The 24,619-nt window shown below is 35.8% G+C and overlaps 1 pseudogene; it reads left to right on the top strand.

The window, feature by feature from the left end:
• The first annotated feature begins 12,295 nt into the window (after positions 1 to 12,295).
• On the top strand, positions 12,296 to 24,335 carry LOC125809968 (uncharacterized; annotated as a pseudogene).
• The last annotated feature ends 284 nt before the right edge of the window (positions 24,336 to 24,619 follow it).

Genomic DNA, 24,619 nt, shown 5'->3' with positions numbered 1-24,619 from the left:
ATTAAATTTTATTAATTTAAAGTAGAGACTTATAGAAAAAATAGATTATTAGGTGATGCAAAGAAGACAGATATGTCTCTAAATGTCAAGATCAAGAGTGCAGTTACGCATCTAGGCTGAGACCCAATAAAGTTCAACAATTAAAACATGCGAGCAAACCATGGCCTGAAATAATATATCCAACAATATTTTAAAGTAAGTATAAGTCAATAAAAAGCGACTGTGCTAGAACCACGGGACTCGAGGGATGCCTAATACCTTCCCGTCCGTCAACAAAATTCCTTACCCAAATTTCTAGTTCGCAGACCATAATAAAGAGTCATTTTCTTTTGATTAGGGATATAAAAAAGGTGACTTGGAACACCATAACTAAATTTCAAGTGGCGACTCTGAAAAATAAAAAATAATCTCTAATCAATAACGTCACTTTAATTGGAAAAAACCCTTCTACCGTGCGCGAAAAAGGGTTGTGACAAGTAACACTCTGTTTGGATCATTGTTACCCATTGTTTCATAATGTATTGTATAGAATTGTACTGTATTGTATTGTACTATATGGTAGATACAATGTTTGGCTAGACTATATTGTTTGTTGTTGTTTAATAACATTTTTATTGTTTGGTTTGACTGCATCGTACTGTATTGTAATTTATAAATTTACTAAAATGTCCTTAATTATTCTAAGGTATGAGGTTTGATTGGGATTAAATAATATTGGGTAAAGGGTAAAATAATATTATTGTTGGGTATGTAGCAAGAGTTAATGGGAAATTGAGGGAAGATGAAAGAGGAACTTGGAAAAAGTTGGGAACTTGAAAAGTTGAGAACTTGAAAAGTCCTCTTATGCTTTATTGAAAAGACATTGAAAAGACATTTGTCCCTCATCGGTGGTGGAAAGAAAAATAGGAGAGTTTAAATATAGAAACACTCCTATTAATTGTTAAAAGGGTTGGAAAGAGGGACCCCCCTCGCGCCGTCGTCGTCGTCGCTCGCTCGGCTCGGCTTCGGCTTTGGAAAAATGATCGATCGAGAGATTATTTTTTTGGACAAAGTTTGTTTTAATTATTTTAGTTAATTAATTATTTAATTAATTAAATTAAATTAAATGGCCAACGTTTTAATTAGTTAATTAACCGATTCAATTAATTAGTTAATTGACCCGACCCGACTCGGATCTATTTTTTCCAAATTGTGGTACGTTTATTACAGATTTTAGTTTTGTCAATTAATTTCTGTTCATCTATTCTTACTGGTTTATTAAACTTTGGTTACTTCGTGTTTCTGCAAAGTTTATTAAAATCAGTAATTCTGATTTTTTATACACAGATTAATAACAATCTTAAGGAAATTATTTATACTTTTTAATCTGTGTTTCTGGTGGAGAGAAAAACCTTCGTGGTTTTATACTCCTGTTAAGTTTGCAACTTAAGTTATTGCTTACTCAGTCATTTGTATCAATTTCTGTTTGTTACAGATTCTGAAATGGCTAATGACAATGTTACGGTGGTTGTTGCTGCACCAACCCGAACTGCTGTACCACCAGCAGAGAAACCGGGAAAATTCTCTGGTGTGAATTTCAAAGGATGGCAGCAACGGGTATTTTTCTGGCTTACCACTCTTGGTCTGCAGAAATTTACCAATGAAGTAACTCCAGTGCCTTCTGCTGAAATGCCAGACAGAGAAAAATTCATGATTATTGAAGCATGGAAACAGGCAGACTTCCTATGTAAGGGCTACATTTTGAGTGCGTTAGAAGATGACTTATATAATGTCTATAGTGCAATGACAACTTCGAAAGAATTGTGGGATGCACTTGAGAAGAAATATAAGACAGAAGATGCATGCTTGAAAAAGTTTGTGGTCGCAAAGTTTTTAGACTATAAAATGTCAGATAGTAAAACTGTTGGATCACAAGTGCAGGAACTTCAACTTATTTTCCATGATCTGATTGCTGAAGATATGGTAGTAAATGAAGCGTTTCAAGTGGCTGCAATGATTGAGAAGTTACCTCCTTCGTGGAATGACTTCAAGAATTATTTAAAGCACAAACGTAAAGAAATGAAGCTTGAAGATCTTGTGATTCGGCTCAAGATTGAGGAAGATAACAAAATCGCCGAAAAGAAGTCTCATAAGAGTTCAACAGTAATTGGAGTTAATATTGTTGAAGAAGCTCCTACCAAAGACAAGAAGAGAAAGAAGTCCAACGGACAAAAGTCAGAACAGGCCAAGAAAAAGTTCAAGGGCAACTGTTACAATTATGGTAAGGCTGGTCACAAGTCTTCTGACTGTCGTGCTCCAAGAAAGGACAAAGACAAAGACAAAGGCATAGGAAAAAGTCAAGCAAACATCGTGGAAGAGATGGAAGATGCAGATGACCTTTGTGCAATGATCTCAGAGTGCAACTTAGTTGGAAATCCCAAGGAGTGGTTTCTCGACTCAGGTGCCACTCGACATATTTGCTCTGCGAAAGAAGCCTTTGCAACATACACTCCTGCTGAGGTTGATGAAGATTTGTTCATGGGAAACACAGCAACAGCAAGAATTGCAGGAACTGGGAAAGTAATGTTGAAGATGACATTCGGCAAGGTGTTGACTCTGAACAACGTTCTGCATGTTCCTACTATTAGGAAGAATTTAGTTTCTGCTGCACTGCTTGTTAAAAACGGGTTCAAGTGTGTCCTAGTTAGTGACAAAGCTGTAATAAGTAAGAATGAGATGTTCTTAGGAAAAGGCTACCTCACTGAGGGCCTCTTCAAACTGAATGTAATGGTTGTTGACAGTATTAATAAGAATTCTGCTTCTGTTTACTTATTGGAGTCAAATGATTTATGGTATGCCCGTTTGGGACATGTAAATTACAAAGCCTTGCGGAAATTGGTTACTTTAGAAGTATTGCCTGATTTTAAATGCGATAAATCAAAATGCGAAATTTGTGTGGAAAGTAAGTTTGTTAAACATCCTTATAAGTCTGTTGAAAGAAATTCAAAACCTTTAGACTTAATTCATACAGATATATGCGATATGAAGTCAACACCATCTTGTGGTGGGAAAAAGTATTTTATAACTTTTATTGACGATTGCACTTGATTTTGTTATGTATATTTGCTTAATAGTAAGGATGAAGCAATTGATGCATTTAAGCAATACAAAAATGAAGTGGAAAATCAATTGAATCTAAAGATAAAAATGATTCGAAGTGATAGGGGTGGAGAATACGAATCTCCTTTTGCTGAGATATGTTTGGAATATGGTATTATCCATCAAACTATTGCACCCTATACACCACAGTCAAATGGTTTGGTTGAACGGAAGAACAGAACATTAAAGGAAATGATGAATGCCTTAATAATCAGTTCTGGTTCACCAAGAAATCTATGGGGAGAAGCCATCCTTACGGCTAACAAGATACTCAATAGGGTACCCCGTAGCAAAACGCAATCAATTCCATATGAGTTATGGAAAGGAAGGAAACCCAACTTGAAATATTTTAAAGTGTGGGGGTGTCTTGCCAAGGTAGAAGTTCTTTTACCTAAGAGGGTGAAAATTGGACCCAAAACAGTGGATTGTGTATTTATTGGATATGCTGTGAACAGTAAGGCCTGCCGTTTTTTGGTTCACAAATCTGATAATCTTGAAATTCATGTGAATACGGTAATTGAGTCAGATAATGCTGAGTTCTTTGAACACGTTTATCCGTATAAAACTGAATGTGAGTCGACAAGTGAAAGATCTAAACGACCACGGGAAGAATCAAAGGAAAATGCACAACCTAATGAAGATCCTAGGCGTAGTACTCGCCAACGGAAATCCACTTCTTTCGAACCAGATTTTGTGGCATTTTTGCTTGAAAATGAGCCTCCAACATTTAAAGCAGCTATGTCGTCATCTGAGTCAATCTATTGGAAAGAAGCTGTCAATAGAGAGATCGAATCAATTTTAAGTAATCATACTTGGGAATTGGCTGATCTTCCTCCAGGAAATAAACCTTTAGGATCAAAGTGGATCTTTAAAAGGAAAATGAAAGCCGATGGGACTATTGACAAATATAAGGCTAGACTTGTAGTCAAAGGATATAGACAAAAGGAAGGTCTGGACTACTTTGATACATACTCTCCAGTAACAAGGATAACATCAATTAGAATGTTAATAGCACTAGCGGCAGTGCATGATCTTAAAATCCATCAAATGGATGTAAAGACAGCCTTCTTAAATGGAGAGTTGGAGGAAGAAATTTACATGGAACAACCTGAAGGGTTTGTGGTTCCTAGTAAAGAAGAGAAAGTGTGCAGACTTGTGAAGTCGCTTTATGGACTCAAGCAAGCACCCAAACAATGGCATGCTAAATTTGATCAAACAATGTTGACAAATGGATTCAAGATTAACGAATGTGATAAGTGTGTTTACATTAAAAATGTTCCGAATCATGAAGTCATTGTTTGTTTGTATGTTGATGACATGTTAATAATGAGTAAAGATATTGACAATATAAATGCTACTAAGCGCATGTTGTCCAGCAAGTTTGATATGAAGGACTTAGGAGTTGCTGATTTGATCTTAGGGATCAGGATTCTCAAAACTCCTCAGGGACTAGCATTATCTCAATCTCATTATATTGAAAAAGTATTGGATAAGTTCAAGTACTTGAATTTCAATGTTGTCAAAACTCCAATTGACTTAAGCTTTACATTTCAAAAGAATGTAGGTGAAAGTGACTCTCAATTGGAATATGCCAGAGTGTTGGGAAATTTGATGTATATTATGAATTGTACGCGACCAGATATAGCATGTGCTATTAGCAAACTGAGTCGGTTCACTAGTAATCCGAATCAAACTCACTGGATGACAATGAAACGTGTGTTGGGTTATTTGAAGCATACACAACACTATGCTTTGCATTATAATAAATATCCTGCCATGATTGAAGGATATAGTGATGCAAATTGGATCACCGAGTCAAATGAAGTAAAATCCACAAGTGGTTATGTGTTTACACTTGGTGGAGGAGCAGTCTCTTGGAAATCATCCAAACAGAAATGTATCGCTCGCTCCACAATGGAATCTGAATTCATTGCCTTAGATAAGGCCGGTGAAGAAGCTGAATGGCTCCGGAATTTCTTAGAGGATATTCCATTTTGGCCAAACCTGTGGGACCTATTTGCATACATTGTGATAGTCAAGCAGCAATAGGTAGGGCAGAGAGCGTTATGTACAACGGGAAGTATCGTCATATACGACGGAGACATAATACCGTAAGACAACTCCTCTCTAGTGGAATTATCACAATTGACTATGTGAAGTCAAGCGATAATGTGTCAGATCCACTAACGAAAGGCCTAGTGAGAGAGGCAGTTGAAAGATCATCTAAGGGAATGGGTTTACGGCTTAGGACAAGTCAGCAGGGCGGTAACTCTATCTAGCAGACTGGAGATCCCAAGAGCTAGATTCAAGGAGAAAAACAAAGTTTTGACTGACGGTTCGACATTGTCAATCAACTCAATCCATTCTCATGATGAAGACAATGTTCAGGAACAAGGTTAAGACTTTAAGGCTTGTTAATGAGTTAATAAAGCTTAAAGTTTTTAATGATTTGCTAAGTTTGGCAGATTTGACCAAATAGTGTATCTACGAGATGACACGGTTAGAAATCACCTATGTGAGTGTGAAGTGTAAGCCGCTTCAAAAAGAATTTTATGTCAAAAGCCTATTCTTTATACACTCATGAAATCAGGAGGTGTTCATGGCTGAAACGAACACAACCGTAAGAACCATAAACAGTAAAGGGTTAATTGTGTGACATATGGTTGTCTAGGTATACACCAAAGCTCGACGGTTCAAAGATATCGCATCTACCGATTGACCGAGTATATCCGACATATGTTCACTACGGAAAGTCCAAGGGGAAACCTACTTATCCAGATGCAATTGATTCTTGCTTGTAAAGTACATACTCGTCCGTGCATTCCTTATGTTATAACCATTCCCCATTAATGTGGGGGATTGTTGGGTATGTAGCAAGAGTTAATGGGAAATTGAGGGAAGATGAAAGAGGAACTTGGAAAAAGTTGGGAACTTGAAAAGTTGAGAACTTGAAAAGTCCTCTTATGCTTTATTGAAAAGACATTGAAAAGACATTTGTCCCTCATCGGTGGTGGACAGAAAAATAGGAGAGTTTAAATATAGAAACACTCCTATTAATTGTTAAAAGGGTTGGAAAGAGGGACCCCCCTCGCGCCGTTGTCGTCGTCGCTCGCTCGGCTCGGCTTCGGCTTTGGAAAAATGATCGATCGAGAGATTATTTTTTTGGACAAAGTTTGTTTTAATTATTTTAGTTAATTAATTATTTAATTAATTAAATTAAATTAAATGGCCAACGTTTTAATTAGTTAATTAACCGATTCAATTAATTAGTTAATTGACCCGACCCGACTCAGATCCATGCGCGACCCGTTTAATTTAAATCTTTCCCGTTTTATTTAAATTTCCCGCAGTGACTATTCTGAAAGGTTGCAACTTTCAGAAACAGCCATGACCGTTTGAAAGGTTGCAACTTTCATGAATGGTTGTGTGGATTCTGAAAGGATTGCAACCTTTCGGAACCAGTTCCTCTTGCCTATAAATACATTGATTCTTCAGATTTATTCCTTACGAATTTTTCTGATTTCTTCTTCTTCTTCTGCACAAAATTTCTTCGTGTACTTTACTGCTGTTGAGTGGTTCGCTGACACCAGCGTTTTGGGTATCAATACACTGGTGATTGAGATCATTCTATCCTGGGAGGACATATTCCAAATCAAACCTCGGATACTAGAGGGGAATAATTTCCTTAAGGGGACACTATGCATTCAGTGGGCTTGATCTTTTTCTGATTCTGTTTTTTCCAGATTGTGGTACGTTTATTACAGATTTTAGTTTTGTCAATTAATTTCTGTTCATCTATTCTTACTGGTTTATTAAACTTTGGTTACTTCGTGTTTCTGCAAAGTTTATTAAAATCAGTAATTCTGATTTTTTATACACAGATTAATAACAATTATGAAATATTAAATAAGGATATAATTAGAAAAAGAAATTAAGTAACAATGAGAACTCACCAAATCGGTTGTTCCATAAAATGAGGGTTTTCATTGTTACGTAACAACGAAATTTAACAGTACAGTACAATACAATACATTTTAAGTAACATTCAAAACAAACATTATATATTTGGTAACAATACAATACAATGCAATTGGTAGCAATGATTCAAACAGAGTGTAAAAGGGGAGCAAACCCAAGGGACGATGCCCTACCCCAATCACACCGCTCAAGTCCTAGACAAAGCAAAGCTAGGACCAACCCACGGCTACGAAGAACCACCAAGGTCGCAGGCATCAACGCAAGAAAAACGACCAAAAACAAGCCCTAAAGGGAGCAAATCATAGCTACAAGGCGATAAAACACAACCTAAAGAATCTAATGTCCATCCAAGTCTAAGGCCACCACGAATAAATCCTAACAAGGATAAGTAACATCATCTAAGCCACAAGTGAAGCCACAACCTAAACTAAGAATTCTAACACCTACAATATCCAGGTGGTACGAGTCCCGTTAAAAGAAGTTTAGAATGAAAAGTGAGTAAAACAATATTTCATCAAGAATAATAAATATGCCAATGCATGGGTTGGGATCGTACCATAAAATTCATGAAAATGAGTAAACAATGCAATGAATGCAATCACAAGCATTCAAGCAAGAAACTCAAAATCAAATAATTATACAGCCAATGAAACCACGCTACCAATGTAGAGAGTACTAGCATGAGATCCAAGTGGTCCTCACATACGGCCTCGGGCCCAACAGTATAATCATAAGCTCAATAAGGATACAACATGCCCACCTCTAATCAACAAGAAAAGGGAGATAAAAGAAATTTCAAATAAATAAACGAGGAGAAAACTCATGGGGCAGCCCCTACTCTAATCACATAGCTCCAGTCCCAGACTGTGCACAACTAGAACCAACCAACGACTACGATGAGCCACCTAGGTCACAAGCATCATCACAAGGAGAACGACATAAAACATCCCCTAAAGGGAGCAAACAATAACTATGAGGCTATAAAACACAAGCTAAAGCATCTAATGTTTTCTAAGTTGCTTTATGCTCTCAACTATTATGCCCAAAAAATTGCATGAACTTGGAGATTGCATGTGCCTGAAAAATTACATGTGCCCGAATATTACATTTGTGTCCCAAAAATTGCATGTGCCCGAAGATTGCATTGTGCCCAAAAATTACATTGTCCCAAGAATTGTATTGTGCTCGAAAATTACATATACCCAAAAAATGCATTGCACCCGAGATATTGCATGTGCCCGAATATTGCATTGTACCCAAGAATTACATTGTGCCGATAATTGCATGAGTCCAAAAATTGCATCGTGCCCGGCCCTAGAATTGCATGTGCCAGAGCATTGCGTTGTGCTAGATAATTGTATGTGCCCGAGCATTGTATTGTGCCATAAAATTGAATCTATATTGAGCTCGATAACTATATTGGAAATATTGTTGAACCAAGTCATGGAAATCACATGCTGCCCAATGAATAGATATATATGGAGTTTCTATAGAATCAAGCCACAAGTATCACTTAATTCCCAAATTACATCGAAACAAATATACTCTCTTTACTCATTATTTATGTTTCAAAGGTGTCATGGTCTAAAGACACCATCTTTCATGACCCGTGGACATCATCTCATGGCCTAAGAATTTAATTTCTACTTATCATGATATGAAAGTGTCATAGTCTAAGGGCATCATTTTTCATGGGACACCATTTTCATGACCGATGATTTAAGTTTCGCGAGTCATTGCCCTATACATCTTAGCCTAAGATATCATCCTCATCATCTTAAGGAAAATATCATAGTCTATATAAGAAAATTTATCATGTTTATAAATTATTTTTACCATGTAATTGATGTATCTGTCTTAATAATTTTATTGAGTCCTGTCTCAAGCTACAGATTTGTAGAGACTGACAGATTGCAAACGAGATCATCTGCTCTTTCATATGCGACTTTCATACTTATATATATCTATCACAACAAAAACTTTCTCAACTTTTCGCACCAGTCATACGATCTTTGCTCCCATAACTTTAGTCGTTTCTTACGCTATTCATTCCACATCGAGCTCTAATCTTATCTATTCAAGATGATATCGCCTATGTGTGAATCTCATACCGTTGTTTCAATTTTAGGAACTTTGTTCATTCCTAAATTTAGAACTACACACGGTCTGAATCTCGTAATACCAGAGATATGTAGGCGACTTAAAACCAAAGTCTCGGCTATACCATTTTTCTCAACCATACGTCATTTCAATTGATCCCATTAACATTTTTTCGTTAGTCGGACAAAATCAACTACTTAGTCAACGTTGTTTGCCCGATAATTCATCCTTCATTCTCAAGCAAACAAGGGGCAATTGTATATATCCAATTTTGACCGACCTATAACCCTATCTAAATTGCTATTTAATTAAATACATATTTAAAACCTATTTCTTTTATTGCGTGTTTAAAGTTTAAATTATTTTTGGCTAAATAATTATATAATTTACTATTCGTAATTTACAAATATTATTATTATTATTATTATTTTATTTATCGATAATTAAAGTTTGATTATTTTATGTATTTATTTAAACACTTCAAATATTTAAGTGTGTTTATTTTTATATAAATCATTTAATATGTGTAGTATTTTATTAATTAAGTAGCAATTTTCCTCTCAAAAATGATCTATAAGTTTTGTGATCCTATGAGTATTGTTGTTTATGATTCTTTGTAATCCCTAAGCTTATGCATCTTAGTTCTTGTTAAAAGGTCACATGTTTACATCTGTTTGAATGAAATCTGCTTCTTCCCTTGACCGCTCTCCATGAAATCATTTCTAAACAGCTTTAAATCTTCTACAAATACTTGTGGATTCTTTGTTAATTATTGATGTGTAAATTCATTGATTATCCCTATAATTAATTCTGTTTACTTATTTTAAATTGAGTTGATTTATTAACTTAAGCTTCTAGAGAAATTTAATTAGGTGTGTTTCTTACATTGCTGGATCAGCGTAATTTACTCGAACTTTTTTTTGATTTATTGTGATAACTTAATTGATAGATTATTGATTTTATACTTGGAATTCTTATTTATATAATTTTAGTAAATTTGGTGGTCTTCTATCCTTAATTGTGTCTTACTGTCTTTTTTATTGTATGTATGTGATTCCTATGAGGTAAAATAGCATGATTATTTTTGTCTTATTTAGTTTCGGTCAGATTTTTACATGTTTTTTTAATGATAGTATTGATACATGATTGAGGATGATACATTTCTATCCTTTAACATAACTATTTTCTAATTGTCTGATTGTATATATTATTATTTTATTAATTGATATTCTTTACCTTAATTTAGTTGTGCAGATTCTTACTAATATTATAATATTTTTATGGACGGTTTGAAATACTTTATCTGTGTTTCAATGTATTCATAGAATGTGCTAAAATAAATGTATTTAATGCCATGTAAAAATGAAATTTAACCAAAAAAAATTTGATTTGATAAAACTGAAACAATAATTTGTTTATATTCAATGGACAGTGGAAAAAACTGCAGTGATAATCAAGACTAAGTAAAATTTAACATAAACAGAAAAAATTTCAAATATTTTAACAAATCAAATTATCAATAAATTAAATTAAAATTGCAAAAAATAAAATATTTTTGAACTATTTAATGAAGAAATTAAAACTTAAAAGTATAAACTTTGAAAATATTATGCCAAAATTGTGTATCAACATCTTCTCATCCAAACTAAATCTCTAGAATATGGTATCTTTGGCCAAACAAAACAGACTCATCATTTATAGCCAAAACAATAAATTAACCTAATGAAACTAAATTTTAATTAAATTTATATTTATTAAACTTAAATATTTAATATAAATATATTAGATAATAATATTTATTTAAACTATTATATCTTAAATTTAATATAATTCACATTTTCTTTTAATAAAATTTAGTTGTCCAAACTAACAATTTTCTTTTAAAATTAAATAAAAACAAAAGGTAGATATAAACTAAAATGAAGACTAGTTTTTCAATGATACATTTTCCCCCAAAGAGGGCCACAACAGAGTCCATTAAAAAAAATTGCTATGAAAAAAGAAAGAAGAGAAATTAGAGCCTGTTTGGATTGGCTTAAAAGTCGGTTAAATTTACTTTTAAGTCAGTTTTTGACTTTGTTTGGCAAATATAAAAAATGACTTAAAATAAGTCAAAAATGACTTAAAATAAGTTACGAAGTGTTTGATAAAGTAAAAAATAACTTAAAGTAAGTCAAAAATCAAAAGGTCTCCCCCTACTTTTTATTTTCCAACTTAAAAATCATTTTAATTTGACTTTTTATTTTTGACTTGAAAGTTATTTTTTTAAGTCAATCCAATGGGCTCTAAGTGTTTGAGAGCCCGGGTTAAAGACAAATTCGTTTCCTTTTTTGCTTCCTAGGTTTTACTTCTTAAAATCTCAATTTGAATTTAGCAGACCTATTAGTATATAAATGAATCTTTTATCTTTTGTATTAATTTTTTATGTTTACTTGTGTTGAATTGAAACAACCGTATCAATCATCATCCAAACTGACACCATTTGATTTCAACGGACTGAACAAGGTCTAAATCTTTATCGTATATTTATAATAAATTTTTAAGTTAGGTTTTGCACTAGACGTGAAATCCAAAGAAGAAACCCAGAGGGGGCTCATTGGAATATGTGGTCTATACTTATATATATATATATATATATATATATATATATATATATATATATATATATTCTGAAAATACATGGTAACTAATCATAATTTAATAATTAAATTTTTTTTTCAGTTGACAATATAATATTTCTTGTACTCCCTCCGTCCCATATTATAAGTCACCCATTTTTTAAACTAGTTGGACCACAATATATGTCATTTTATAAAATTTATGCAAATTACCAGACGAGAGAGAGTTGCTCGGATGGTAAGCACCCCTCACTTCGAACCTGAAGGTTGCGAGTTCGAGTCATCAAGGGAGTAAAAGGGGTGCGAGCTTCTCGGGAGGGAAAAAAATGCATAAATTGTCATATTTTTCCCATTATACCCTTGATTGATTAATTAATCTTGAAAATGTATTTACTTTGATTAACCTAGGAAATCTACAAGTAATTAAATTTCATTGGGAGAGTACTTCACCCTATTTAGTACAAGGAGGTTGAGCCAGGGTTATTGCAGACTTCATTCTGCCATTGCTTCTTAATACGGTGCTTCTCACAATTAACATTTTACATCGCCTTCATCAGATTTGTTTGGTTTGTCTGTTTTTATGTGTTTGAGCGAACTGAATTTGGGGATTTTTGCTTTGTGATTTTGAACAAACCTTCAACTTTATTTATTTATAGGACCTTTTTTCTGTTGTGTTGGTTGAATTCAGTGTTTTTACCAACTGAGATAGTTTGAAATTCTTACATTATGATCATACAATCAATTGATTGTAACTGAAAGAGTTTGAATTGAACTCCATGGAAGAGCATCTGAATATTTATGTATTATATTATCTTGTAGGTAAATTACATTGTTGTGTTGATGAATGCAATCTGAGTGACCACAAAAGTTCAATTCTTCTCGATCTACAGAAAAGTCGAGCAGCGGTATGGATGATTTGCCGACTTTCAATGCTGAGAATATGCAAAACAACATGAAAGTTATTCTGTACAGGTTGGTTTTAGTTTGACACCATATTAAGGTGGAGTGAAATTATCGTTCCTTTCTGTTTCTTGATGATTTTGTCTAGTAATAATTTAGCTGATTTTTTTATAAAGTCTCGACGTAAATTGATACAGACTGTCGATGTGAATTTCATCCTCAGTCATGTGAGACTGATTGTTACTCGATTACAGGAATTCCCAATGAATTAGAGGATCGAGTTACTGTTTCAGGAGTAACCTTGAGAATACAGTTGAAGAAGAAGAGAGTTTAGGAAGACAGAAGAATTCTGTATTTCCATATATGCAATGAGTTGATTACAAGCTATATAGTAATTGACTAGCCAAGATATACAACTATTGATTCACTAATCTAACAGAAATCAGTTAGAACTGCCCAACTGCTTTCACTGTAGCTGTCTAACAGAATTAACTACTTTCCGGAAGCCTAAATCTAACTCTAACTCCTTAATTGTGTATCAGTACTCCCTCCTAGTAAAAGATCCTTGTCCTCAAGGATCAAACAAGGGAAATCTTGCCTTCAAAACAGTTGGAAACTCCCAGGTAGCTCTGCAGGTAGTCCAAACCACTTAACCAACAATTGAGCCACAATCTTGTTTCCCCTCTTAACAATTGTCCTTTGCAACACCATCTCAGGGTCAGGACAACGATGATTGGCCAAATCAATAGTAGGAGGATGAGATATCTGAGAAGGCACTTCATAGCATCTCCTTAACAATGACACATGAATCGTGGGATGTACTTTGACAGAAGTAGGCAACTAGAGAGTGTAAGCTACTGGACCAACTCTTCTAATAATCTGGAATGGGCCATATACATGGCAACTAACTTGTGGGACAAATGGTTAGAAATTGTGGCTTGCTTATAAGGCTGAACTTTGAAATACACCCAATCCCCTACATCAAAATGTCTATCACTTCTATGAGAGTCAGCTTGTTGTTTCATTCTGAGCTGAGCCCTCCTTAAGTGATGTTTTAGTTGAAGTCTAAGCTCTTTATTTACCAATGTACCATCAACTTCAGCAAAAGCTGATTCACCTAGTAGATAAGAGAGTGCAACGTGGGAGGTCTGCCATATAGAGCTTCATAAGGAGTTGTCTGAATTGTTGAATGATGACATGTATTATACCAACACTCAGCCCTTGGTAAGTAAGAAAGCCAATTGGAAGCATCATCATTGCAATAACACCTCAGGTAGGTCTCTAGGCATCTTTTGAGTACCTCAGTTTGGCCATCGCACTAAGGGTGATTTACTGAAGAAGTATGCAAGAGAATTTCTTCCAATGTGAAATGTAAAAAGTTCCTGCCAAAAGGAACTCAAGAAGACAACATCTCTATCACTAGTAATTGCATCAAGCAATACATGCAGTCTAACAATTGTGTCCAAAAACACCTTAGCAACTAATTGAGCTATATAAGGGTGTTTGAGTGGAAGGAAATGGCCATATTTGCTGTGTCTATCCACTACCACCAAGATTACTTCATAACCCTGTGACTTAGGTAGACCATCAATAAAATCCATTTGAGACCAAACTATGTCAGAAATTGGCAATGGTTGTAGGAGGCCAGGGTAAGCAGCTAAGTTTGATTTGTTTCTCTGGCACACATCACACTTTTGTATAAATCCCTTCACCTCCTTTCTCATATTTTTCCAATAGAACAATAGAGTAGCTTCAACACCTGAATGACCCCCACGTGGACTAGCATGTCATAAAGTCGTAATGTCAGTCCTTAAACTTTGCACTTTTCCAATGACCAGTTTTCCCTTTCTCTGCAATTGACCTTGCATCCAAGTGAAATGCCTGAGTATTAGGGTTTGCTTGTAATTTTTCAATGAGCTGTTTGAGCTCTCGATCTGAAGTCCAGCTATCCGCAATAGCCTGAAAAAGACCAGTTTGGTAGGAGAAATGACTAGAGCCAATAAGTCAGCCCAGTGACTCTTGAATGTGCATCTGCCACTTTGTTCTCAAGTCCTGTTTTTTACTCAATAGTGTAATCAAATGGTATAAGTTTGGTAAGCTACAACAACTGAGAATTAGTATGCAACTTCGTTCCATCAAGAACTTTAATGTCTTCTGATAAGTTCTAATTACAAATTTCTGCCCAAGTAAATATTGTGACCATGTAGTGATAGCATGTACAATAGCTAGCAACTCTCTAACATATACTGTCAAAGGCAGGCCCTATGCCTAGGAGAAAGGAGCCTTGCTAATAAAAGTAATGGGGTGGCCCTCCTGCATGAGAACTACCCCAATACTACTTCCACTAGCATCAATGTCTACAATAAATGTCTTAGTTGCATAAGGCAGTGCTAACATTGGAGACTTAGTCAACTTGTCCTTCAGTTGTGCTAAAGCAACATTTGCCTCTGTAGACCATTTAAAACCACCTTTCCTCAAGAGATCTGTTAATGGTTTACAAATGATACCAAACCCTTGAATAAACCTTCTATAATAACCAGCTCGTCCCTAAAACCCTCTCAACTATTCAAGAGTAGTAAGGGTAGGCCAGTTTTTACCTCAGTTGCGCGGACTCTTCACTTTTGATGCCGCACCCGTCTCGGATTCTTCAAAAATACACTACTTTTGGAGAATTCAACATGCACCCGTTGGCATTTTTGAAGAGTCCGAGCAACATAGGTTTTTACAACCTCAACCTTCTGAGGATTAGTAGATACGCCATGCTCAATAATGAAGTGTCCCAAGTACGCTATTTTCAACACCCTAAAGAAACATTTACTTGCCTTAGCATACAATTGATGCTGCTGCATTACTTCAAAAATAGCCGTGAGGTGCTTCAAATGATCGTCCATACACTTGCTATAAGTGAGAATATCATCAAGGAAAACCAACACAAACTAACTTAAAAAAGGAATGAAAGACAAGAGTTCATAAGTCCTTGAAATGTGGCAGGAGCTTTTGATAAACCCAAAGGGCATCACAGGTATCCAAAATGACCTAAATGCGTCTAAAAGTTGTCTTTGATATGTCTTCTACTGCCATTCTCAGTTGGTGATAACCTGATATCACGTCAATTTTAGAATAAATTTTACATCCTCCAAGCTCATCTAATAAATCCTCTACAATAGGTATAGGAAATTTATTCTTTACAATGTATTTGTTTAAGTCCCTATAATCCACACACATCCTCCAAGAGCCATCCTTTTTTCCAACCAAAACCACAAGGGCAGCAAATGAGCTACAACTAGACTGAATTATCCCTTGATCTAACATTTGTTGTACTAACCCTTCAATGATATCCTTCTTCACAGAGGGTACCAGTGTTGTTAAAAACGACAAAAAGCGCGCTTTAAGCGCGAAGTGAGGCAAGGTGCACTCACTATATCTTTATGCTCTGAAGCGAGGCGATGATTAAAAAGCGAGTGCTTCAACTGCTGAAGCGAGAAGCGTGCTTAAAGAAAAGGTGAGAACAAGTGCGCTTAAATGAAAAAGGCACAAATTAGGGATTTTTTTTATAAAAAATTTTAAGTTTTTAAATTTTTTTTGAAAATATACTGGGCTGCTTGGACTTCTGCGACTTCCAATTATTTCCCTCCGACTGCTGCGAGGTTAGTTCTCTTCTCTTCTCTTCTCTTCTTCACTTCCGGCTGCGATTGCTGCGAGGTTGTTGACTGCTGCAGTGCAGTGCTGCTCTGTTTTTTTCTCTTCTTCTCTTTGGTCACTACTATGTTTTTTTTTCTATTTTTGTATGCTGGTTGCTGCTCTGTTCTATCTTTATATTTTTTCCTTACTTTATTTGCTGTTTTGTTACTTAGTTACTCTTCTTTTTTTTGCTTGTAGTAAAGTTATATTTTCTTATTCAATGTCACAAAAAAGGGATCCTGCTTGGGCGTATGGAACTCGTATGGGAAGTATCACAAAAGTCAAATGTATCTTTTGTGATGTGGCATACAATTGCGGAATATTTTGTCACAAAAAGCATCTTATTGGTGGTTATAGAGATGTAAAAGTATGTCTGAAGGTCCTGGATAGTGTGAAGGACGAGATCAAAGAGTATTTGCTGAAAAAAATGAGTTTAAACTCAAATGAACCATGAAGCATCCATGGTTAATCTTGTTGATGATGATGAAATGGATGATGATGAAGTTGAAGTGAATATGCCGATTGGGCCTCCCTCAAAATGTCAAAAGAAGCCTCCAAGTAGTGGGAGTGGGTCATCCACCAATAGCAATGTCAAGGGTCCTATAAATCTCTATTTCTCACAAAAACCAAATGAAAAAGGAAAAGGTGGACCTATTGATTTAGAGGCTTCTAAGAAGATTTTAAGGGATCATGCTGTATCTGCTTTTGCTAGGTGGATGTATGATGCAACGCTTCCTTTTAATTGTGTTAATTACAACGAGAGTTTTGGTGAATTCATTGTGGCAATAGGACAATATGGCCCTGGAATGAAGCCCCCCACCTATCGTGAGGTAAGAGTTGATTTTCTAAAAAAGAAGGTGTAAAAGACAAACAAGATTGTAGAAGAATACAAGGTTCAATGGAAAACGTATGGCTGTTCCATTGTGATGGATAAATGGACAACAAGAAATGGGAAATGGTCACTAATGTTTTGGTGAATTCGCCAAGAGGGAGTGTGTTCCTTGAATCTTATGATGGGAGTGACTCTTCTACTGATTATAATAAGATGTTTAACTTGCTTGAGAAGACTATCTTGAAGATAGGCAAGGAAAATGTCGTACAAGTTGTGGCTGATAATGCAAGTGAGAACAAAAAAGCGGGTGACTTGCATTATCAGTCACAACTTGTACCACATTTTTCTTGCCTATCTTCAAGATAGTATTCTCAACAAGTTAAACATCTTATTAGAATCAGTAGAAGAGTCACTAGCATCATAAGATTCAAAGAACACACTCCCTCTTGGCGAATTCACCAAACATCAATGACCATTTTTTCTTGTTGTCCATTTATCCATCATAATGGAACAACCATACGTTTTCCATTGAACCTCATGTTCTTCTACAATCTTGTTTGGCTTTTCCACCTCCTTTTTTAGAAAAGGAATTCTTACCTCATGATAGGTGGGGGGCTTCATTCTAGGATCATATTGGCCGACTACCTCAATGAATTCACCAAAACTCTCGGTGTAATTAACACAATTGAAAGGAAGTCCTACATCATACATTCAGCTAGCAAAAGTAGATATACCAGGATCCCTTAAAATCTTCCTAGAAGATTCTAAATCAATAGGCCCACATTTTCTGTTTTCATTTGGTTTTTGCGAGAAATAGAGATTTATAGGACCCTTGACATTGCTATTGGTGGACCCACTCTCACTACTTGAAGACTTCTTTTTGACATTTTGAGGGAGGCCCATTGGCATATTCACTTCAACTTCATCATCATCCATTTCATCATCATCAAGAACATTAACCATGGATGCTTCATGGTTCATTTGAGTTTTAAACTCATTTTTTTTCCAGCAAATACTCTTTGATCTCTTCCTTCACACTATCCGGGACCTTCAGACATACTTTTACATCTCTATAACCACCAATAAGATGCTTTTTGTGAGGAAATATTCCGCCATTGTATGTCATATCACAAAAGACACATTTGACTTTTGTGTTACTGCCCATAAGAGTTTCATACGCTCAAGTCGGATCCCTTTTTTGTAACATTGAATAAGAAAATACAGCTTACTACAAGCAAAAAAGAGAAGAGTAACTCGGTAACAAAAAAACTAAGGAAAAAAAATAAAGATAGAACAGAGCATCAACCAACATACAACAATAGAAAAAAACAGAGTAGTAGTCGATCAAAGAGAAGAAGAGAAGTTGCAACTCGCAGCAGTCGGATGGAAAACAATTGGAAGTCACAGCAACCCAAGTATATTTTCAGAAATTAAAAAAAACATACAATTTTATTTTAAAAACCCTAACTAGCTCCTTTTTCATTTCAGCGAGCTTTTTGTTGCCTTTTCTTGAAGCCCGCTTCTCACTTCTACTGCTGAAGCGCTTGCTTTTTCAGTAGCGCCTCGCTTCAGAGCATAAAAGCGCAACAAGTGCGCCTTGCCTCGCTTCGCGCTTTGAGTGCGCTTTTGAGACTGATTACCTGAGATTTTAGCCAACTTCCCAGCTCGTTGTAATCTGGCTCCCTGCGCCTCTAAGACAATGCTTCTTCCCTTTGTAATAAAATTCCATTGTGAGCTTACGAAAATTCATTTTGATATCTCCTAAAGTCAACAACCACTAAACACCCAAAACCACTCCACAAGAACTTAGTGGTAATAACAAGAAATCAGTTGAAAACTTAGCACCTTGTAATAACCAAGAAATGGTGCACATTTTGTTTACTTGCATATCATTTCCAATGGCTGCTGCAACCCTTTCGGGACGAATAGATTTGATCTGGCACCCTAACTGCTTGACTAGCTCAATCATTGAAGTTGTGTGAACTTCCTGTATCAATTAAGATGTGCAATGGCTTTCTAAGTGGTAACCAATGTCCTCAATCCCAAAGAACCATTCAAGGCATGAATAGAGATTTCTAGTTGCTCCAATGATTTTCAAGTTCCCGTTCTTGTCCCTCCAATGGCCCATCCAACTCTATTACTGGATCTACCTCCATTCCTTCTTGTTCTTCTATCTCTAGCAGATATAATTGCTTAACGTTCTTGCATTTGTGCCCAAAAACATATTTTTCATCACAAAAATAACAAAGGCCCGTAGCTCTTCTGTCATTCATCTCTTCCATACTCAAGGTTTTCCTATTAACACCTTTGTGTGGCCCTGAGTAACTAGTGCTTGATGTTGGCAATAACCCTTGTTTACTCTGCATTCTATGATCATTTATCCTCCTAGAGGAATTGAAACTCTGAAGTCCAGTTGGTTGCCTTGTCGCAGCAATATAGGCCTCCTCTAGTCTTGCACTTTTATAAGCCTGAGACAATGATATGAATTGGTTATCTTCACAACAATATTTAATTCATACTTCAACCCTCCAATGAAACAACTAATAGCATTTTCCTATGAAAGCTTCATCCTAGTCAGATGTCTCTCAAACATAGCGTGGTACTCCTTTATGCTCCCCACCTGCTTGATCTTTTTTAATCTCCTCCATAGGGTCATCGAAGTCGGTACCAAATCTTTCAACCATGGCCATCACATTCTCGGTCCAAGTTGCAGGTTGTAAGTATTGCTATATCTCATAAAAGAGAGACACCACTGTATAGCTTCTCCTTCCAGTTGCAAGGCTGCAATTGATCCCTTCTCTTCATCAGTAACATTTTGCGTAAAAAAAAACTGCTCGATCTTGAACAACCAAGATCTCAAATCCTCTCCAGAAAACCTCAAAACTTCCATTCTCGGCCACCTTGAAAAATTGGAATTATGAGTGTTGTAATTGGTAGGACTCATGGGTCTGTGAATTCTTTCCTCAAAAATTGTTGCAGCCGAAGGACCGTCCTGTTGCATAGGAGTTGTCTCCCTTCCAGATTCTCGATTGCTGACCAAATGTTCCTTCAACTCCATGACCACTTGATCCAATCTCTTCATGTTTGTAACTTCCCCTGCCGAATTCCCCATTTTTTTATTTTTTTTTGATAACCGAGAAATCCGTCTGTGACCCGTCCTTTGGACCAATCACAGCCTTCTAAATTCGGTGGATAATGGGCCCGCCCCTCTACCCTTCTCCACTTAAATACCGGGCTTCGCTTTGCATGGTGTGGGGTTGAACCTGCGACCTAAGCCACAAATCCTCCACCTTTTGCCACTTGAGCTAGGCCTTGGGGGCCCCAAGTCCCCATTTCTGTTGGAGAATTATCGGCAGACCTTGTTTGTTTCGCCATTAAAATCCAAGGATAGATGACTCTGATGCCAATGTTACTCGATTACAGGAATTCTCAATGAATTCGAGGATCGAGTTACTGATTCAGGAGTAACCTCGAGAATACAGTTGAAGAAGGAGAAGAATTAAGAGAGAAGAAGATAGTTTAGGAATAGAGAAGAATTCTGTATTTCCATATATGATAGTACAATGAGTTGATTACATGCTATATAGTTATTGAATGACTGAAATGTACAGCTATTAATTCACTAATCTAATAGAAATCAGTTATAACTGCCTAACTGCTTTCACTCTAGCTGTCTAACAGAATTAACTACTTTCCGGAAGCCTAAATCTAACTCTTACTCCTTAATTGTGTATCACTGAAATTAGCCCAACGGAACAACTGGTTGAAATTAGGGATTATATGCACCTGTAGCTTTAACTCCTTCACTGAGGCGTCATTTTGGTGGAACATCTCTAGGATATAGAATAAAAAATATGATATCAGTTTAATTAGACAACATACCTCATAAAAGTAGCCTTAGTGCTAACTTCTTTTCATTTGTGGGATAACACTTCTACATTGGTATGATTAGTATGTATTATGGCCAATTGGGTTACAGTCCTTGATTTTTCCTCCTATCTTTTATTCACCCAAGACTAGTACTCCTTGCACTTGAGCAGAAAGTGTGTTGCCCTTGGTGTAGCTGTATGCTTTCCTGTAATGGCTCGAGGAGATGCGTATAGTCCTTATAAATATCTGTTCTTTTGCCTCAGTAAAGTCCTACAAGTACCAAGTACCTCAATCACCAAATAAACAACCTAACACCCTCAACCAAGAACTGCAGTTTATAATCATATTAATGGCAATTAACCTTTTCAGGTTTCAATTAATGAATTAGTTGTAGTTTTGAATAATTTCTTTTTGATCAGTATGTAATAGCTTTTTGAGTAATTGAACAGTTAATACCTGTTTTCAGTGCTAGTGCAAGTCTTGGGATTACCCTTGTCATTTTGCCTCTACAAGAAAACAACCCCAAGCTCCATAAACTTATATATCTAAAAAAAGGAAAGATAAACAAAATAAATCCAAGCTCTGTGTTGCAACTGTCTATAAAGAAATGTAATTACTTGATCACACAGTTGGATCCGAAGGAAGAATGAAAATATGATTGAGACGAGCGGTCGATCATATGTGAAAAAGTAAAATTCGGTTCTTTTCGTCTTTCTAAGCATTTTTTCCTTGTCATTGGATATCTCCATTTATATTGAGCATTCTTTTGTTCAGCCGCACATTCATGGCAATCATTGGTGGTGTCATTGCCGGCATTCTGGGACTTAATAGCTTGACAGGATTTTATCTTTTATTTTCTTGTCATGGCAATGACTTCAGTAGGGTTGGCGTGTTGCCGTCCCTCGCGAGGGTATGGGTTGTTAGCGTTTGGAGTAGTCCTAGCCGTATTGCTGTTTACTGCGTTTCACTCCTCACATTACTTTCTTGATGTTATTGTATCATTTGTTGATTATACACTATCTTTTGGATTGGTTGTTATGTTTTATATATAGCTCTCCTGTAACTTAGATTTGATGTTCTTGAGCTGAGGGTCTCCCGGAAACAGCCTCTCTACCTCCACGAGGTAGTGGTAAGGTCTGCATACACCCTACCCTCCCCAGACCCCACCTAGTGGGATTTCACTGGGTATGTTGTTGTTGTTGTTGTTGGCAATGACTTCAGTAGCACTCACTGCGAAGGCCAAGTTTTCAATCCACTCCTACTTTGACAGTTGGAACAGAATCTTGCTTGATGGATTTTTTGGCGGGCTTATGGTACTTCTTTGCATTCATACTTCTAATAAGATCTCTTCTTCGTGCATTCTTTGTTTCTAATCATTGATCAAGAAATAGTTCATCTGCCTCCTCAATCACCTGCATAAGAAATGGTTACAATGATAGAATATTGTAAAAAAATTACTCCCTCTGTCCCAATTTATGTGACACTTTTCTTTATTTCGAGAGTCAAATAGTTTACGTTTGATCGGAAATTTGCGCATGGAATCTTCAAATTTTTGAAATGAAATTTATATATTTGTAAACTACGTAAAAAGTACTATAAGCCATAATAATTGATAATTCAAAATGTTTAAAAGATTTATGAAAAACTTATGGTCAAAGATAGACTTGTTTGAATCTCGAAATCCGAAAAGTGCCACATAAAATGGGACGGAGGGAGTACTTTCTTTCAAAGTCATACTCCCCATTTCAATTTGTTTGTCCTACTTTCGTTTTTAGTCCATTTAAAAAAGAATTGCTCTTTCCTTTTTTGACAACTCTTTAATTTCAACTTTCCACATGGCATGGTTAAGACCACAAGATTAAAGGGCATTTGATTGCATTTGACATATCTTTAATTTAAGACCACAAGATTCAAAAACCGTCTTTACTTTTTTAAACTCCGTGCGAAGTCAAAACATGACAAACAAATTGAAACAAATGGAGTAATATTTTTTTGAGGTCCTAGTTAGTTCGTCTATCCTGCTTCATTTTATCTACCTGTTTCTTTAATACCCTTTTGGAAATTTTTTCTCATTCATTTTCCAGTTATGAATTCTTTCCATGTCATCTTGACTTTTCTTTCTTCAAATTTCTCTTTAAGTTACTTAACTATTGGAACTTATTTTCTATCTCAGTGATACTTTGTTGATTAGAATCATGTTTATTAGTATTCCTGTCGATCTTCTTAATTATTTTTAGGGTGATGGGTGTTGATTTCTAGGGTTTTTTTTTTGGTAACTAATAAAGAACTAGGTTTCCTGGGAATCTGTGGAAAAGGGGTCGATTTCTAGGTTTTGGTAGTCTATGAACTACCTTTTAGTTTCGATATAGTATCCAACGTAACAGTTTCACTGCTTGATTGTTGAGAGAAATTTATCATCTTTGCATGATGATTTCAAATTGTTAATCTAGCTTTATACCCTTAGTTTGACACTCAATTAACATTGTTTCTTTTCTTTGCAGTCATTTGTGCTCTTCTGGACGTATCCTTCTTATGAAAGACTTACATATTTTTCCCCTCCCTTAATAAAACTATCTGAACTATGTTGTCAAAGTTTTCAAGTTTTACTATCATAGCAACAAGATAGGAATGACTCTGCAAATATCATCAGGTTAGAGTAGCTGTCAACATATTATCCTTTACCTTCCGTCCTCTCTCCTAAGAAATACTAACTGCCATTGTTGAGGAAAAAAATGTCCGGAACAAAAACATATATGCATATATTGTAAGATTTTGTGTTCTCAATGTTTTTTAAGAACACTTTTCAACCAAAACAGGTATTTTGATGAAGTTTCTCTGGGGAAAAGTTCTGAAATAACTTAACCAAAACAAGTTTTTAAAGATCTTTTGTAGATATGAACTGGCAGCATCAGTGCCAATACTTTCCTTGCATATCTTGCATGGTCTCTATGTGCATTTACCATATCATCACTTGCATGGTGTTGTATCCTATAATACATTCCTATAATTCCTTAACACACAAAAGATTTGCGTATGACATTGTGCATATATTCTGAGGGTCTTGTGTGAGATGAAGACCTTCACTATCCTTGATGCTGGAAGCTAGCTCACGTGCACATCAAGAAGATGCTAGACATTTTCAAGTTCAAAGTAGAGGATATTCAAAGTTTGCACTCACGGTTTTCCTTTCTTTTAAGCTTTGCTTGAAATTATTACCGCGGAACAAACCAGTGTTTCAAATTTTAGAGTTGGGAGTAGTTGAACATTTTGATCTTGAGTATAGTTTTTGTTAGGTTACTTATATTTTGAGTTGAAAAGCTTGAGTGATTGTATAAGGCTATAAGCAGTTAGACATTTGAAATCACTGTTGAATGATATACACAAGCTGGTAATCACCGCCTAATCTAATTATTCAGGTTCAAAGTTGTTGCAGTTGAGCCTTTTTGTTGGCACAAGTTATACGTTCCGACTTTCAGGCCGGCTTTGCCTTAAAGATAGAAAG

This window comes from Solanum verrucosum, unplaced genomic scaffold (genome assembly GCF_900185275.1).
Source record: "Solanum verrucosum unplaced genomic scaffold, falcon-dt-bn FXZP01000257.1, whole genome shotgun sequence".
NCBI classification, from domain to species: Eukaryota; Viridiplantae; Streptophyta; class Magnoliopsida; order Solanales; family Solanaceae; genus Solanum; species Solanum verrucosum.
Note: the sequence above shows the minus strand (reverse complement) of the source record. Positions and strands in the feature narration are given on the sequence as shown.